Below are 17,409 nucleotides of genomic sequence, written 5' to 3' on the forward strand. Positions count from 1 at the left end.
AAAATTTGTCTGCCTCTCTTCTTGACATAATAATCTTCTCTCTCAGTTTTTGTATCCACCAGGTCGAGCAACAAACTTGAATTGTCTTATGTCCTGCATTGTCGAACAAATATAATATGTGACACCAGATTCTTCATATTGCTTGATATCTTAATTAAAGACACCAGATTCTTCGTATTGCTTGATATCTTAATTACAGTTATTAAGAATGCATTCGAGAAACCGTCGCCGTTTATGCCGTCAATATATGCGCTGTAATTCGTAAATATTTATTTAACATGCATTTCAGACTACTCAGTGTTGTTCGCCTATCACCGTTACGTCCTTCTTAGTCTCGAGGTGTAGACGGCAAAACAAGATCACGGACAAGAGGACAGGAACTTTTTGGGGTGTGATGTGATGTTATAACTTACAAAAAAGCAAAAGACTGTTATGAAATAATATATATAAAACAAAACATGCGCAATAGTAACCATTGTGAACACTAAGCCTCTGCAAACAAAATTCTTTCCCGACTTGCACGAGGTGGAGCTACTAATCGAGTACTCTACCTTTGGTACTCAAACCCTTCAGTAAGGTAAGGGGAAAAGAGCGTCTATTTCTCTGGGATTACACAAGGTCCACGCTTGGAGTAACAGAAGCAAAGATAATTTCAGCAACTAAATATACATATATTTTTTAAATTACGTTTTATTTAACGACGCTCGCAACTGCTGAGGCTATATGTGCTTTAAATTGAATAGTAATCTGTATAGCTCAATTGATGAATTGTTTATGTTTGTAATTAGAAGTAATTTGCACGATATGTGTTGCCAATTTCTGCATATCTCAACTGATTGAATTATTTATGCCTTAAATTGAATTAACTTACTTGTTATGTATTATATTTTATAGCTCAACTGATGAATAAACGTTTGCGTTTGTAAATTTAATAATCTGATTGGCTATGTACTATATATTTTTAGCAGAGCCATCGATGTAGCTGTGTCGGCAGACTCGCTGGCCTGCTGATCAGGAGCTACGCTCAGGCTTTGGTTGGATCCCCCATTTGGTCTCATTGATTGGTTTCTTCCCAGGTTTTCCCCAGCCGTAGGACTGATCCCGGATTGTCTATGGCGAATCCTCGGCCTCACTTCATTTCACCCACTTTATCTGTTTACCTGGTTGGGTTTTTCCGAGGTTTTCCCCAACCATAAGGCAAATGCCACGTAATCGTTTGGCGAATCCTCGGACGTCACCTCATCTCACTACATCTCGCCAAAATATTCTAGAAAATTGGGAAATATTGTACAAATTGCAATTGTAATCTTGTAACATTCTGACTTGTTCCCATCTTAAAGCTTCATTGCTAATATAATACCTATGGAATATAATAAATGAAATGAAAAAATGAGCCAGAATTTTGTCCCGCAGGAGTTCTTTTACATGCCAGTAAATCTACTGACATAAGCCTGTCGCATTTAAGGACACCTAAATGACATCGACCTAGGCCGGAATAAAACTTGCAACCTCGGGCACAGAAGGCCAGCACTCTACCGACTAAGCCAACCAGGCCGACAACCAGATATTAAATAGCTGGCGGAGAGGGCAGCCCTCTTGATGACCAATAGACCAAGGAGCGAGGCTAAAGCTCAAAGGTGGCAGTCCCACCAATGCATGGCGGCAGAAAGTCATTCAAATCCTTCAACTGAATAGCCGAGACAGAAGTAACGATGATTGCATCTCAAATAAGAATAAAGGATTAGGTATTGCCAATATTTTAAGGACAGCAACGTGGAATGTGAATACTTACAAAAACCTCACGATAATGTCCCTCCTATTTTACACAGCGAAGTTAGAAGCACAATAGAAGAACTAAAAAATGGAAGGACCCTTGGGGAAGATGGCATATCAAACGAACATGTGAAACCGGAGCAGAAGTTCCAATTAAGCCAATCACCATGATATTCAACAAGATACTGCAATCTGAAATTATACCTGAATAATGCAAATTAAATACAGTAATTATAGGAGGTGAGCCAATGAAACGGGCGATTTTTAGATTCGTGTCTTTTCGGCTATTGTCGAGTATTTTAATTGTTACATGCAACAACCTATTCTTCATTCGAAAGCATTTGTTTACAATGCATCGTTGGACGGGTGAACAAAGTGCTTTTGTTACTACGGCATATTACAAAAATAATGAGTTTTATTGCTGCACAACGGCTATTTCGACGTCATTACAATATCCATCGCAATAATCCGATGCATCAGCTCATGCAATAAAAATCTGAATTCAGAACTTTGAAGTAACTGGTTCTGTGTTAAAGAAGAAGTCTCCAGGTAACCAAAGATCTGCTACGTACCCCGGAAAACATCAACAACGTAAGAGTTGCTATGATCCGTAGTCTTAAACATTCTGCCCGTCGCGTCATGCAATTTCACTTGACTTGTCAAACAGCAGTATACGAAGAATTCTTCATAAGGACATACACATGCATCCATACAAACTTCAAGTGTTGCAGACATTAAAAGATGCTGATAAAGTAAACCGCATGATTTTTTTGCCAACAATTCTTGGATCTAAATGTTAACGAAGACATTGTCCACAATATGCTGATGAGTGATGACGCTCATTTTCATCTCTCTGGATACAATAAACAAAACTTTCGATACTGGTCACCAACTAACCCTTACGAAATGCATGAGGAACCATTACACAGTGTCAAAGTCACAGTTTGGTGTGCAATAGCGTCATATGGAATCATCGGTTCTTCTTTTTTTGAGGACGATAATGGGACATCTGTTACTGTAACATCACAGTGATATGTCCGCATGATTCAAAAATTTTTATCTCCACAAATTGCCAATAATCCTCTGGCTAAGTGGAAGAGAAGGTCTAATGGCCTTAACTTAGCCAGAATAAATTATTATTATTATTATTATTATTATTATTATTATTATTATTATTAGACACGTGGTTTCAACAGGAAGGTGCGACCAGTCACACGGCTAGACTCAGACTTGAAGAATGTGTGCAACGAAATGGGTCCTACCTGCGGTATGTAGTGTTCAGAAAATAAAGAGTTTCATTACATACAGGTAAATGCTATTGTGTATACTTTAAATGTAAAGTGAAAGTTTCGTTTCAAAGTAATCAGTGCAACAATTATTAAAGTTTTAAAATCTCCCGTTTCATTGGCTCACCTTGTATTATTGCATAAGAAAGGCCCAAAAACACCTGGGCAATAATTACTGTAATTATTACAGGCCTATAAGCCAAATGACAAACATGTACAAACTATTCTCTAAGGCAGCGGTTCCCAAACTTTTTCAGCCATGGAGCCCTTTTTGAAGCAAAAGTTTCTCGTGGAGCCCCAAGAAATATTTACTTTTTAGTTTTATCTGTCTACGTTCTATGAAGCATATTTCACACGATACATAAACGGAAGTATGAATATATATATAAAGTAAACACTAGTAAAAAAGTACTGGATATAATTTATTTAAATCTATACAATTTGATATTAACGAGTAGTTAAGATATTTTAAAAATGTTACAATCTTACATGTACACCCGAAGTTAATGTGAAAAATGTGCCTGTCTCTTGCGACAGAGTTTGTCAATGTCCGGTGTCATAGAAGTCAGTTGAAGACGTATATCGTAACCGCGTACCTCGAAAAGGTCGTTTCACTGAGGTACACAGTACCAAAATGCAGTGAGAGAAATTTAGCTTTTGAACTTAATATCAAAAGATCCTCCCCTAACTTAGTCCAAAATTTGGGAAATGGTTTGCTTTTAACCCTGCGTTACTCATGTTATAAATATTCTCACCATTGCTCAGGTGGGGTTTCACAAACCCCATTTTAAATAACTAATATATTTTTCCGCAAGTTTCAGAAATCAGATAAATTCAATTAAATATACTATTCTTAGTTCACTTAAACAATTTCTTAAGTGAACTCTTCTGGATGTGATTGAAAGCTATACAGATGCACAGAGTACACACTAGCTCCATCTCTTAGATTTTCGTTGAAAAATATGCACCGGGGTTTACCACACCCCACCTGAGTAATGCAGGGTTAAATTATGCCTGACAGTGGCTGTTCGAAACCATGTCTATAAGGACCTCATATCTGAAGCAGTGAGGGCTGCTGGTTTTGACATCACTGGAAATGGATTTACAATCCACTCATATTTCTTTAGAATCGATTCCCGAGTGTCCCTTGGAAAGAATGAATTCATATTTTGAAGCAAATTGTCAAGGTGTTCTTTTATTATTGCTATGAATGAGACATTCAATGTTATGTTATTTTCTTCTATAAAGTTTGAAGTCAATGAGAAAACGTAAGATCCTTATTGTCGACGCTTTCTATGTAGAGAGCTATCTTTTCCTTCAGTGCGACAATTTCGTCATCAGCATCGAATATAGTCTTCCGTTTACCTTGTATGCTATGTCCTGAAATCATTTTTGACAAAATCTGCCAAGTAACATAATCTGTACAACCTTTCCTGGTCATTAAAATAATCTGCTAGCAAACTGTTCTAGTAATTCAAAAGTGAATAAACTTCCGTTCGAAGTTCATGTAATCGGGACAACGCTTTACCGCGCGACAACCATCGCACTTCTGTGTGTAATATTACTAACAAGGACTTGTGTATGCTACCCATATCTTCACATAGGATTTTAAGTAGTCTACACAGCGAAAGGTCGTGCCTTAACAAAGTTGATAATTTTGACGGCGTTGTCTAGTACCTGCTTTAATAACGCTGGCATTTTTTTCCTTGCGAAGGCGTGTCGGTGTAGTACACAGTGACTACTTGTTCAGTTTTTAAAACTTTCTTGATCCTTGTAACAGCGCCAGCAACAGGACCTACCATGGGCTTTGCGCCATCTGTGCACATGTCAATGCAATTGTCCCATGGCATCGAATTTTCAATGAAGAAGAAAAAAATTCAGTACCGCTTGTAGAGGATGGCAATGGCTGCAAAACAAAATATTTCATGAAAAAACCTGAAAATTCATATCGCACAAACATAATTAACATAGCTAATCCGGCAAAGGCCGTGGATTTGTCAAGTTGTAACGAAAATTTTGTTTAACTGATACGGATAATCATGATATTTTTTACGTCTTTTCATATATTCTGGATTCCATTATGTACAGTGTTATTTGATAAGGGCACACTGGAAATCAAGTTTGGAGTTTTCTCATCCAGCATGCACTTCACTACCGGTACCTTCACTATAAGGGTTTCGTAAGAGTTTCAGCAAGGGTGAGGTTTACCAGCAAGAGCCTGGTCATGACTAACCAAATATGACGTTTTCAGTGCTTTCTCGTTGTTTGTTTTTACAAGAGGTAAAATTTTGTCTGAAATGCATGGAGTTTGTCACTTTTTCTTTCGAAGTAGTCTGCAGTTTTATTTGTGAATTTTTGAATTGAGAAATGCTGTCTAAGTTTGGCAGGGAACATAGAACTATTGGGAAAAACTTTGTTACATATCACACACTGTGGACGTTCATCAGCAAACTCAGTGAATCCCATGTCCAAATATAAATCACAATATTTTAGTTTGTTACTTTCAATACCTCTACACTAGGCGTCGTAGATTCTGAGACAGGATCATGCTCAACATATTCGCAATACCTTCTTTGAAAGTAAGGTTATAGCTGTTGTTATCTCCCTTTGGCTGAGCACTGGTTGATGGCTAATGACTCTTAGGTCTTAGGGAGCCCATCTTAAGCCACAGTTCCGGTTCAACGAAAGTTTAGCTAACACATCTGCTATCAAATTAACATGTAGGTATACAGTATATATATTTTTTTTGAGGTAACGTAACAGTCAATAGATTGTACATTCCACGTACCACGAATAACAAACGCTGCCTGCCCAGTATATAAAAAATAAAATAAATTTCGAGAATCATTGAGTATTTGGCAAGCAAGAAAGATCGAGATAGTTCCAGTGACGAGTAGATCTAATATTAATGCTTCCATGTAGCAAGAAGAACGCAAACTACTTTCTCAGAAAGTATTTTTCGCTTGATGGAAGTAGTTTCCGTTTTCCCCGCTAGAGACTAGATGGAATTAGCAATTTTTGTCATCTTCATAATTTCCGCGGACGGAGCCCCTGAGAATCATTCGCGGAGCCCTAAGGGCTCCGCGGAGCACACTTTGGGAACCGCTGACTCTAAGGTAATAACAAGATTGACGAAAACCCTTGTATGATAACCAACCTAACGAACAAGCAGGCTACAGCGTTGGACTCCGCAAAGCAGACCATCTTCAATCCGTTAACCAGATTATTGAAAAATCAGAAGAGTTTAAGATGCCACTTACCACCCACTGGGGCATTCAGCATACGAGAGACGGGGCAGTGTAATAGAGACTGGCAAATCAGACAAGACTCACGCCCGTACCTGCTTGGGTGACGCTACAAAGCAAGTTAACTTTTAGGACTGAACCCATTTAGCCCGGGTTTCTTAAGTTCAGTTCAGCCTGCCTGTTTGCTCGTATTGTAAGGTAGAGTGACTTGCATTCACGGAAGCCAGTCTGCGCTGGTTAAGATGAAACAGTACTAGTTTGAAATCTAAGTTCGTTGGCTATTTAGTCACTTTAAAAAAAATCTTTATCTTATGGTCGAACACGGCAGAAAATTCTTGATTAAAGAAATAAGTTTTGCAATTTATTGCACTACAGACGCATTTCATTTTTCCGCAAAGTGTATCTGACTCAAGAAATAACGGCAGATAATTCTTGATTAAAGAAACACAGTTTACGATTTATTGCGCTCCAGAATTCATAAAATAATAAGACAATATTATACAATACATATTCCTGCAAAGTGTGACTCAAGAAATAACGGCAGATAATTCTTGGTTAAATAAACACAGTTTTACGATTTATTGCGCTACAGAATTCATAAAATAATAAGACAATATTATACATTTCATATTTCTGCAAAGTGTATCTAACTCAACAAAATAGTAACATTTCGTAATTTGTGACTAGTTGAGGAGAGGAGAGGAGAGGAGAGGGGATGGGATAGGATGGGAAGGGGAGGGGAGGGGAGAAGAGAAGAGAAGAGAAGAGAAGAGAAGAGAAGAGAAGAGAAGAGAAGAGAAGAGAAGAGAAGAGGAGAGGGGAGGGGACGGGAGGCTGGGAGGGGAGGGGAGGGGGAGGGGAGAGGAGAGGAGAGGAGAGGAGAGGAGAGGAGAGGAGAGGAGAGGAGAGGAGAGGAGAGAAGAGAAGAGGAGAGAAGAGAAGAGAAGAGAAGAGAAGAGAAGAGAAGAGAAGAGAAGAGAAGAGAAGAGAAGAGAAGAGAAGAGAAGAGAAGAGAAGAGAGAGAGAAGAGAAGAGAAGAGAAGAGAAGAGAAGAGAAGAGAAGAGAAGAGAAGAGAAGAGAGAAAAAAATATGTTGAAAAGATATTGGTAACAATTATTATGAATATTAACAACTATTATAGAAAAATATTCCATTTTAACTTTTTTTCTTATTAACAATTAAAAGCGTGATGAATATCTGTAAAATGTATAAAAGTTTTTCATTCTTCAGAATATTGTTTTGCTATTTAACTTCTGAGGGACAGATTTATTTTTATTTATGAAGCTGAAAGTTTGAATGGTTTGCATTAAATTTACATTACTACGATGAAAAGGAAAGTGCAAATAATTTATAATAACTGTTGGCATTTAATGGATATTATGTTGACGAGAAATAGTTTTCTTTGTCTTTATTAACGATACATTTCAGAAGACAACAAATTAAGTTTCCAGTATTTTGGTTATATCTATAGGCTTCTTGTCAGGTTTGAATGACTTGGTTGGTATTTATCATGCATCTGAAACCAGCACAGTCTGGCGCAGGTCGGCGGAACCCAACAGTCCTTTCGGGTCTCACTTAGGCGCAATGCACACAGAGAAGACGTGGACAGGACATGGCTCGGACGTCGGGCGGAAACATGACGCGGACATGACGTGAGCAAAGCATACTGAAGAGTCAAAAGTCCTTGCGACATTTGTGCGTCGTACAGCCTTCGTAATTTCTTCTTCAGAAGATGAGGATACCTTGGCTGTCGTACAACTTCTTAATAGTTCAAACACAGAGCAGATTTTGGGTTCAACCTTTGTAGTTGAAAAAGCGAAGAAGTATGTCATATTCGATGTGATGAAGGAATTGAACATACATCCGGACAGTTTCCAGACTTTTTATAGAATATCCCATCAATGCTTCTATACCATATTACACAAATTAATGGACAGCCTTAAAAAAAGCTATAAATTGGAGACAGCCTATTTGTCCACAGGAGAGGATTTTGATAACATTGAGGTAAACTAAACAAAACCCTTAATTTCCAGATATTTTATTTTTATATTACATAATACAAGAAAAGTTTGAAAACCCATTTAAGGGAAATGATGGATGAAATTCCTATTTTCTAGAATTGTTTGGTTAAAGGTGTAAATTTTTAAACAAAACATTATATTAGGCTACTATAAGAATTGACATATGTATGTTACTATAAGCCTAATATTTATTTTTACTTATTCCATTCTTTTGACAAAAGAAAGTTTCATATTTCAGATTGTATCACCTTCTACAAGTTACAAGTGTCATACAATATTTTTTGCAGCATCTCCGAACTCCTAGGAAGAAATAAAGTATTCTGAGGAGTAAACTTTTACACCTCTTAATCGAGATTTGTTTTATTGTTTATAACTTAAAAACTCATTTTCTTGTGTTAAATTTTAACGTAACACAAGAAAGTTCTTATCATACATATTCCGAAGTGATACAGTGTTAAAAGGTGTGTAATCAAGATGTATTAAAAATTCACTTAAGTTGAAACTATTTTCTGTCATATTCTCCCTCATAGAAATCAATGTCTCGTTTGATGACTGACCTGAAGCAATGCTGTTTGCAGACGATGTTGATAAAGTGGCATATGTTGGAGTTGCTTGACTGATTCCAAACTTATGACGTCACACCTTGATGGAGCGATCACTTCCCTGCTAAGAGAACCGTTGTCCGTGGAGTAATTAGAAACATTTTTCTCAAGAATTTGTTCTGCTAATTGCAGGATTCACATTTTAAATTTCAGTTTTTGATGACAAATTCATGGCTTTCACGTCTGGTAAAACGCTTTGTAAGAATGCCATATCTGGGTCATGTCCGGTAACGTTCTTGTTCAACAAACTTTTTCTTCTTTTTCTTCAAAGTAGTTACAGGAAGTATCATTTACATCACTCAAAGTTCGTGTTCTTTTCTTCCTATACTTAACACTGGATACTGGTGGAGACGGCTTTCTAGGAGGAACGATATAAGGAGAAAGAAATGATGTTGTTGGAAGAAGAGATTGGCAACGGATCATGTTCATCATTGTCGTCGTGGGAGACTGCATGGTCATCCTCTTCATTCTTTTATAACTGTGTACGGCAAATAACAAATTTTAAAATTTGATGTGTTATTCTGGCAAAATAGTATTTAAATTATTAAATTGTCGATACATAAGTGGATTTCGTTTGTGTTCAGTAAATGACTGCAAGGAGCGCCGGAAAAATATTAGAGGGCCGTACTCCAAGTATAATAAGAAAAGGGCTCAGACCTCAGGTTCTGGAGTTAAACCAGTTAAAAAGTATTATCTGGCACCACATCTGCAATATTTGAAAAACTTTTTGAAATCTCGCTCTTCCAAAAGCAACACAATGGCAAAACAAATGTAAGAGGAACCAAATACTTGAAAGAGCGCTCTCCCATGGATATTGTATGGATTAAATATTTGCATTTTGTGATGTTTCTGCTAAAAGAACACTAGTTCAAGCTTTGTGTGGAAAGAAACCAATAATAAATAGTTAATAAACTTACTGTTTCGTTTAATTTTCTTGCGATTATTCGCCATGTTTTGTCCTGTATACTATCTGAGTGTCTGAAGTCTATGATGAATACTTTTCAACCTCTTCACAAAATTGAATGTTAAATTCAAAATCGTCGCGCATTTTGTTATGAAGTCAGACGCCACGTGTCGCTTTGAAAGGTCCCTCGTGACTGGAAAGAGACGCAGTTCAGGCTTCGGATTGGCGCGCCCCCACCCCGTCCTCTCTGTGTGCATTGACACATTTGTTTACATGGGAGAGACGCGAAAAGGCATCATGCCTCCGCCCGAGCCACGTCTTCTCTGTGTGCATTGCGCCTTAGGACTGTTTGGAAGTCACGTGCAACCACACTGCCTGCCTGTTTGTGTGTGAGGGAAGGTTGCATGCGGGCGAACGATACTAAGCGTAAGCCCGCTCACGGACGTAAACAGTCATAGGCAAGCCTGATAGAAACTTTGCCTGTCTCTGCAGTGCACGGAGCGTCATAATTAGACATCGGATGTTTAGGAAAATACCTATTTTATTTGAATGGTCATATTTAAAGGCTTCTAGTAAATGTGCACGAATCGTGAGAAATGAAGTATTCTGATGAAGTTTGATCTTTGTTTTTTGTTTTTTTTTTTTTTGCTTTTTTGCCGTTTACACTTTTTTTAACTTTAATATGTACTTTTTTTTTGCACTTTTCTCGCTTTTTTTCTTTATATGACTACTCACTCCAACAATACTGCATTCATTTCTGCTTTCAAAACTAAGGACATTGCAATGCTTATAGTAGCCAAAGATATGGGATACTCTGTTGCAATGCAATGTTGTTGTTTCGCTTACTCCGGAATCGACTTTGTCATTACCAGACATCGGATTCTAGGGCAAATGCCTATTTTGTTTCTTTAGGAGAAAAGTAAAAATAATTATTAATATTTGTGTTTCATGGAAATTGAAAGGTATTCAAAGAGTTTTATAGTGCCCTAAAATGCCCTAAAACGGTTATTAGAGCCTAATTTGTTAATATTCGCCTAAAAATGCCTAACTCACTGTAAAGTTTCGCATTTTACTCTTACTTTTTATAATTTATACATGCATTCACTGCGAAATTTAAGGCATTTAAAAAGTGGAAAGCTTGCTTCACACCGGCCATGAAACCATTGATAAAGGAAACAAAATGTTTTGAATCTCACGACACTCGCAATAGATTTCACCGAATTTAACATGTTTGGAGGCATAAATGCCGACAAAGAACCAACCTTAGTTTTGAAGCAGGCAACAATCACAACATGTGCTGCTACCGATTCAGAGATATACTATACTATAAAAATGACTGTTTTCGGTCTGAAACCGATTAGCTGTACTGCCCTTCAGAGTGTCATAAAATCACAATTTTTGGAGAAAGAGTGTTTTTGAAATATTTATGAAAAGTCGTAAAACTGCGAATTAGTAGGGTAAACCATTACAAAATATTTAAAAGAATGGCCCTCCTAGTGTTAACACTACCAGGAAATGCAACAATAAGTGGAACTTTGTATTTTTGTCCAATTGAATCTCAATAACAACGGTTCATTTGAATGCTCGTTAACAGTTGCTCTTTCCCTCACCTTATTTGTGTTGAGAAGTTTTGAGCGGTAGGACGTTTCCCTGTGAAGTTTAACGCGATAATGCCGAAAAATATAAGTGCAAAATCTACATTGATCCGGCAATGGCTAACAGAATATTCAGAATTCACTTATGATGGAAAAATAATATTCTGCAAGATTTGTAGCAAAGGTATGTAACAATAGTTGAAATATATAAATTCTATTAATTTTAATGAGTAGGCCTATAATATTTATACATTGACTGAGCTATCCTGAGGTATAATTCTTTTTAAGACCACTACACTTTAACCTTTTAAATTCCGATAGTTAAAGTATTTGCAGGTCATTAAAATTTTGATTGTTCGAACCCACTAACTTTGTGATAGAAATACGGCAATACAACAATTAGGATTAGATGTAAATGTTCCAGTAAGTATTGATGTTTCTATTGTACCTAATTTAAATTTGCGCCTCTCACATCAGTTTCGGTTGAAAGAAGTTTTTCTGCTTTCAAAATGATTCTCAGTGACAAAAGGCAAAGGTTAACTGTGGAGAATTTAGAAAAAATTCTGGTGGTGTACTGTGCAGATAATTATAATAAAGTCTGAGCATGGAACTGAATTTCAATAACTTAAAATGAGTAATCTTGATATCAATAATCATTATTTCATTAGTTTCAATATATTAAATTTGTGCAGCTCTGTTTATAAATATAATATAGTATTCTTTTTTAATGTTTAAACATACTTTTTTGTGCGTATTTTAGTGTATAACTAAAAATTTCAGTGAAAGAAATAAGTATGATACCTTGATGTGCCTAAAATGCCTATTTTCATTAAAATAGAGCCTAATTTTACAAATTTTGAGCTTATTTTAGGCGCCTAAAACTGCAATTTTTAGTGCCTAAAAATCCGATGTCTAGTCATTACCAAGCACTGCCGACTCCAATACTGACTGACCTACTCCATTAATTCCTGGCTCAGTTGCCTCATCAGTGACGGATGCCTTATTGGTATCACTTGTGACATTCAAACCTGTCTTCGTATAGTTCACTAAACAACAACAAACATCAGTTAATAATCGAATACACGAAGAGTTGGATTTCCACGTTGATAACCAGTTAGGAATTCCGGTCGGCCCAACTATAATTTGTGGTGGACAAAGACGGTACTTGCTGGTAGGACTTCGCGACTCTACCGATGTCTCATTATTGTTACATTAATCATCGTCACACTGATTTTGTCCAATAAACGTGACAAAAGTTTTGCGTTAATTTTGAAAAGTTACTTGTTTATTGTAACTCAAATTATGGATGTGAAGTTGTGGATGAATAAGTACAAGTGAAACAAGTCTATAGACCAGAGAAACTACTTTTCCAGTGCACTTTGTTAAGTTACTTAGGGTTATGGATGTTTACTTTATTAATTATGGGCGATTCAATATAATTTCAGTGCCTTTATTGCCCTATTTTTGTTGTTTTAGAGCCTTTTTAGGCGCCTAAAATATCATGTTTTAGTGCATTAACTTCCGATGTCTAGTCATAATATTGCTACCTTCTTAGTCTGAGAATCGTGATATGACGAATGTACAATAACATTACAATCTGCATCGTCTATATAGAGAGTTCAGAATATACCATTGTGTATATAGGCGTTTTTTACCGGACATCCCTCCATTGCAATACAACTAAAATAAGTTATTTACGTATTTTCTAACGTATATGAATCAATAGAAGTAAATTTAAATACACTGTAAGCATTGCTTCAAATATAAACGCTTTATATTGGTTATAAATAGACTTAGGCCTATATGTTACTTTGTTTGTATTTCCAATAACAGAATAAACGGAATAACTTACTTTTGATATTTATATACATTATAAAATACGCAAATGACTTACTTAAACTATAGTAGAAAGAGGAGGATGTCCGCTAAGAAAACGCTTATGTAGCCAATGATATTTTCTAAACTCTGATCGCTCTAATAATATGGATTCGAAAAATGCATATTGGATAGGAGACGCGCAAGTTCCTTTATACATGATATAGATTGGAAAGAAAAAATGTTCCTTTATCCATGATATAGACTGGAAAGAAAAATGTTCCTTTATTCAAGTAGATGAACGATCGATATGCTTGATATGTTTCTACTTTCGTGACCAATATAATGTGAAGCGCCACTAAGAAAATAAACATCCTAATACTTATGATTTGGTTGTAGAAGAGGGTAGTACAACAATGACTCAGAATCTTTTTCTTTTAATTGGTTTATCTTACGACGCTTTATCGACTGCTAGGATTATCTAGCTTCTGAGTGAGATGAAGATGATAATGCCAGCGAAATGAATCCAGGGTCCAGAGCCGAAAGTTACCTAGCATGTGTTCTTAAAGAATTGAGAGAAAACCCCGGAAAAAATCTCATCCAGATAACTTTCCCAACCAGGATGTGAACCTGCGGCCGCTCGTTTCGCGGTGAGACATGCTAACCGTTACTCCATAGCGGTGGATCTGAGGATCTTGAGAAAGCCTCCTTAAACGAGGCAAGTTTAATTATGAATAATAATAATAATAATAATAATAATAATAATAATAATAATAATAATAATAATAATAATGTTACTGATCTTATTTCGTTATTAGTCTCGTAATAGTTGCAATGACAATGATGTTGAGCAAGTCTGACGACTGATGTTAGTTATTAGAGATGCCGGCGTACTGTAATCTTGTCGTGCTGGTATTGTTTACATACCGGTGATTTTTATTCTCTATTTTGTAAGTACTGTATGTCCAGATATTTAACGTCTTATAGCACAGACACACATGTAGTGTAATCTCATGGACTTTGAGTGAAGAGAAATGACCTTTATATGTTAAGTGTATTGTAATCTCTGAATTAAATTAATCTTATTATATGGCTTATTTTGGTGCATGCAAGGGAACGTATTCTTCAGGTATAATACTAATAGGCCTATTAAATGTTTAGAGCAATTCCTGTACATACACTTAAACTGACAATTGTTATTTGAGAACCATTTATTTAAAGATATAAATAAAAGCCGCTCCACTTAGTAAAACACGACTTGTGCTTTTGTCCGCCACTATACAAAAATATTCTTTGTTCTTAACTTCTATGATAAAATGTCTAGCTTTCATTAATCGGGTAATCTTGTCGTACTTTAATTTTTATTGTAATTGTAATTGTAAATTTAATGTCAATTGTAATTTTATTGTTCATATTATAGTTGTAATCCCTTGGTAGAGGGGCAGAGAAGGCCTGACGGCCTTAAATAAATAAATACTACAACTAAAAATATACTCATCCTCGCGCTTTCGTCCACTTGCTTTTTGCACCCGTGCTCCGAGAGCCAGTTTGGGGCAGTTCCCTTGGACAGCCCTGGACCTTACCAAAGCGTTTGACTCGGTGGAACACGTCAGTGTATTTCAGACACTGTGAAACCAAGGACTCGGAAAAAAATGCATTGTAATTCTGAAGAAGCTGCACAGACATAATGTAGCCAAAGTAAAGACAGAAAAAGTGGGAAAAACCTTCAAACGGGGCAGGGGAGTTTCCGATCTCTGATAACGAACTTGAATGACATCATATCCGTTAGAAGTCACGCGACAGCTGAACTGTGACGCGAGGTGACAGACCAGTAATGAGTGATCTCATTGTCAGAGTGCACGGCGACTCAAAGCAGAAATTCCCAAGAAAATCGAGCCTTTTTGGGAGGGGTACATAACAACCCTTTCCAATGCCAGATACAGTTAAGTGAAAATAAAAGAAACCTGCAATAAACGAGGTTTCGTTATTTCCAAGAAAGGCATCTTCTGTGTACTTAATAAGATTGGAATTAATTTGTATCATCTCGTGGTGTGCGGCGACTTGTGATGGGGGGTGGATTTGCTTACTTTTTCGCTCTGGAATTAATCCCATCCCAGCTTTGCCAGTTTTATTAGGTACACACAAGATGCCTTTCTTGGAAATAACGAAACCACGTTTTTTGCAGGCTATGATTTTTACGTAACTGTACTTGGCATCGGAAAGAGCTATGTACACCTCCCAAAAAGGCTCGATTTTCTTGGGCACTGCTACTGTGATACACTGTGCACTCTGATTATGAAATCACTCACTACTGCTCTGTCACCTCTCGCCGCAATTCAGCTGTCGGTGTGATTCCTGATGCACATGAGGTCATTGAAATTCGTTATCAGAGATCGGAAACAACCCTGTAAGACAGGGCGATCCAATCTCCCCAAACTCTTCACCTGCGTAATAGAGGACATGTTTAGGAAATTAAAATAGGACAAATATGGCCTAAACATAAATGGAAGGAAATTCACAAATTTAAAACTCCCAGATGATATAGTGCTACTTGCCAGGTTATCCTACGAACTACAACAAATGCTTCAAGAATTATGCAGGCACAGCAAAGATGTTGGCCTCTCAATGAACCATAAAATGTCAAATAAGCCACCAAGAACAATTGAAGTAGATGGTACAGAGCTGCAGTATGCGGATGAATATGTCTATCTCGAGCAGCTTGTATCATTTAACCACAAAATGGACAAATAATTAAAATGGAGAACGGCTCAAACTTGGAACAGATCTGTCTTCGGACAGCTGACTAAACGGACAAAGACCTAAACCGGAAATTGACACTAGAGGCACTCAACACTTGTGTCTTACCAGTGTTGCTATACGGATGCCGAACTTGATCCCTTTCGGAAAAATAGCAAAAACGTGGAAGCTGGCCAAAGAAGAATGGAAAGAGGGATACTAAACATAACACCGGAAGACAGGATCTCCAATAATAGGCTACATGAATTCAAAGCTTCGAATTATATCGAGCAACGAGCTGCAATCATAAATAGGAAGTGGGGAGGACTAGAGATGGATAAAAAAAAGCTGCAACAGTTTTTTTTAAACTGTTTCACAATTGAAACTGTTTCATATCGAACAGCGGAACAGTTTCATGAAATAACCTGTTCCAAAGAGTGTTACACTGCTCCAGTGATCACTTCAACGTTCCACATGGTTCCAAGAGATAAACAGTTCAATTTTCAAACGGTTTTCCACTTCTTTACTGTCTGCAAAGACCATGTGTAGCGCTATCACTGACCTCCAATCGAAAGTAGATATAATATTATCCATGTTCCACTCGGCCTTCGTGCAACAGTAGCCTATGTAGGATCGCGCAATTTAATTGTACGAATCAAATTCCCTAATAAATCTGATATTAATTATTAGCTGTCCATTGATTGAGAATAATGTTCATGGTGCCCTAACATGGTGTTAATTATTTATATACCGCGAAAAATATCATCGACTAATGTCTTAACGTTATCAAACTCTCCTAGAGTTACATGCGTTATTTTTACTAAAATCAATTCATTTTGAATTGTAGTTACTTACTGTACTCTTTAACAGTAACCTACGAAAAATGATTTTCGTTGTCATAATACACTGAACAGCTGATTTAAAGACGATTCAAGGGCTTTGAAACATGTTCCCGAAGCAGATGAGAAGTTCGAAAACTTGGAACAGTTGGCACTGATATTGTAAACATATTCTTATGAAACTGTTTCTTTGAAACTGTGATTTTGGAACAGTTTCGTTCATAAAACAGTTATAGACGAAACTGTTTCTTGAAAAGAATAGTTTATCCCATCTCTAGGGAGGACATGTGGCAAGTCAACAACAGGACAGATGGGCATAGACAACCACCATGTGGAACCCCTACACAGGCAAGAGGACCCAAGGGAGGCCACGAAGAAGATGGGCAGGCTTCTTCAAGCAATTAGCGGGCGTTCACTGGTCTAGTGACGTCCGGTGTAGAAGTGCTCGGAGGGAACTAAGACACAAATTAAAAAAAAAAAAAAAAAAAAAAAAGTGTAATGTGGATTATAACGCTTTTCACGCGACTTGGTTCATACGTCTCATCTTCTTCGAGGCTACAATATTTTGTCTAGGCGCATGTAAAATTTAACT

The sequence above is a fragment of the Periplaneta americana genome, chromosome 14 (genome assembly GCF_040183065.1).
Source record: "Periplaneta americana isolate PAMFEO1 chromosome 14, P.americana_PAMFEO1_priV1, whole genome shotgun sequence".
NCBI lineage: Eukaryota > Metazoa > Arthropoda > Insecta > Blattodea > Blattidae > Periplaneta > Periplaneta americana.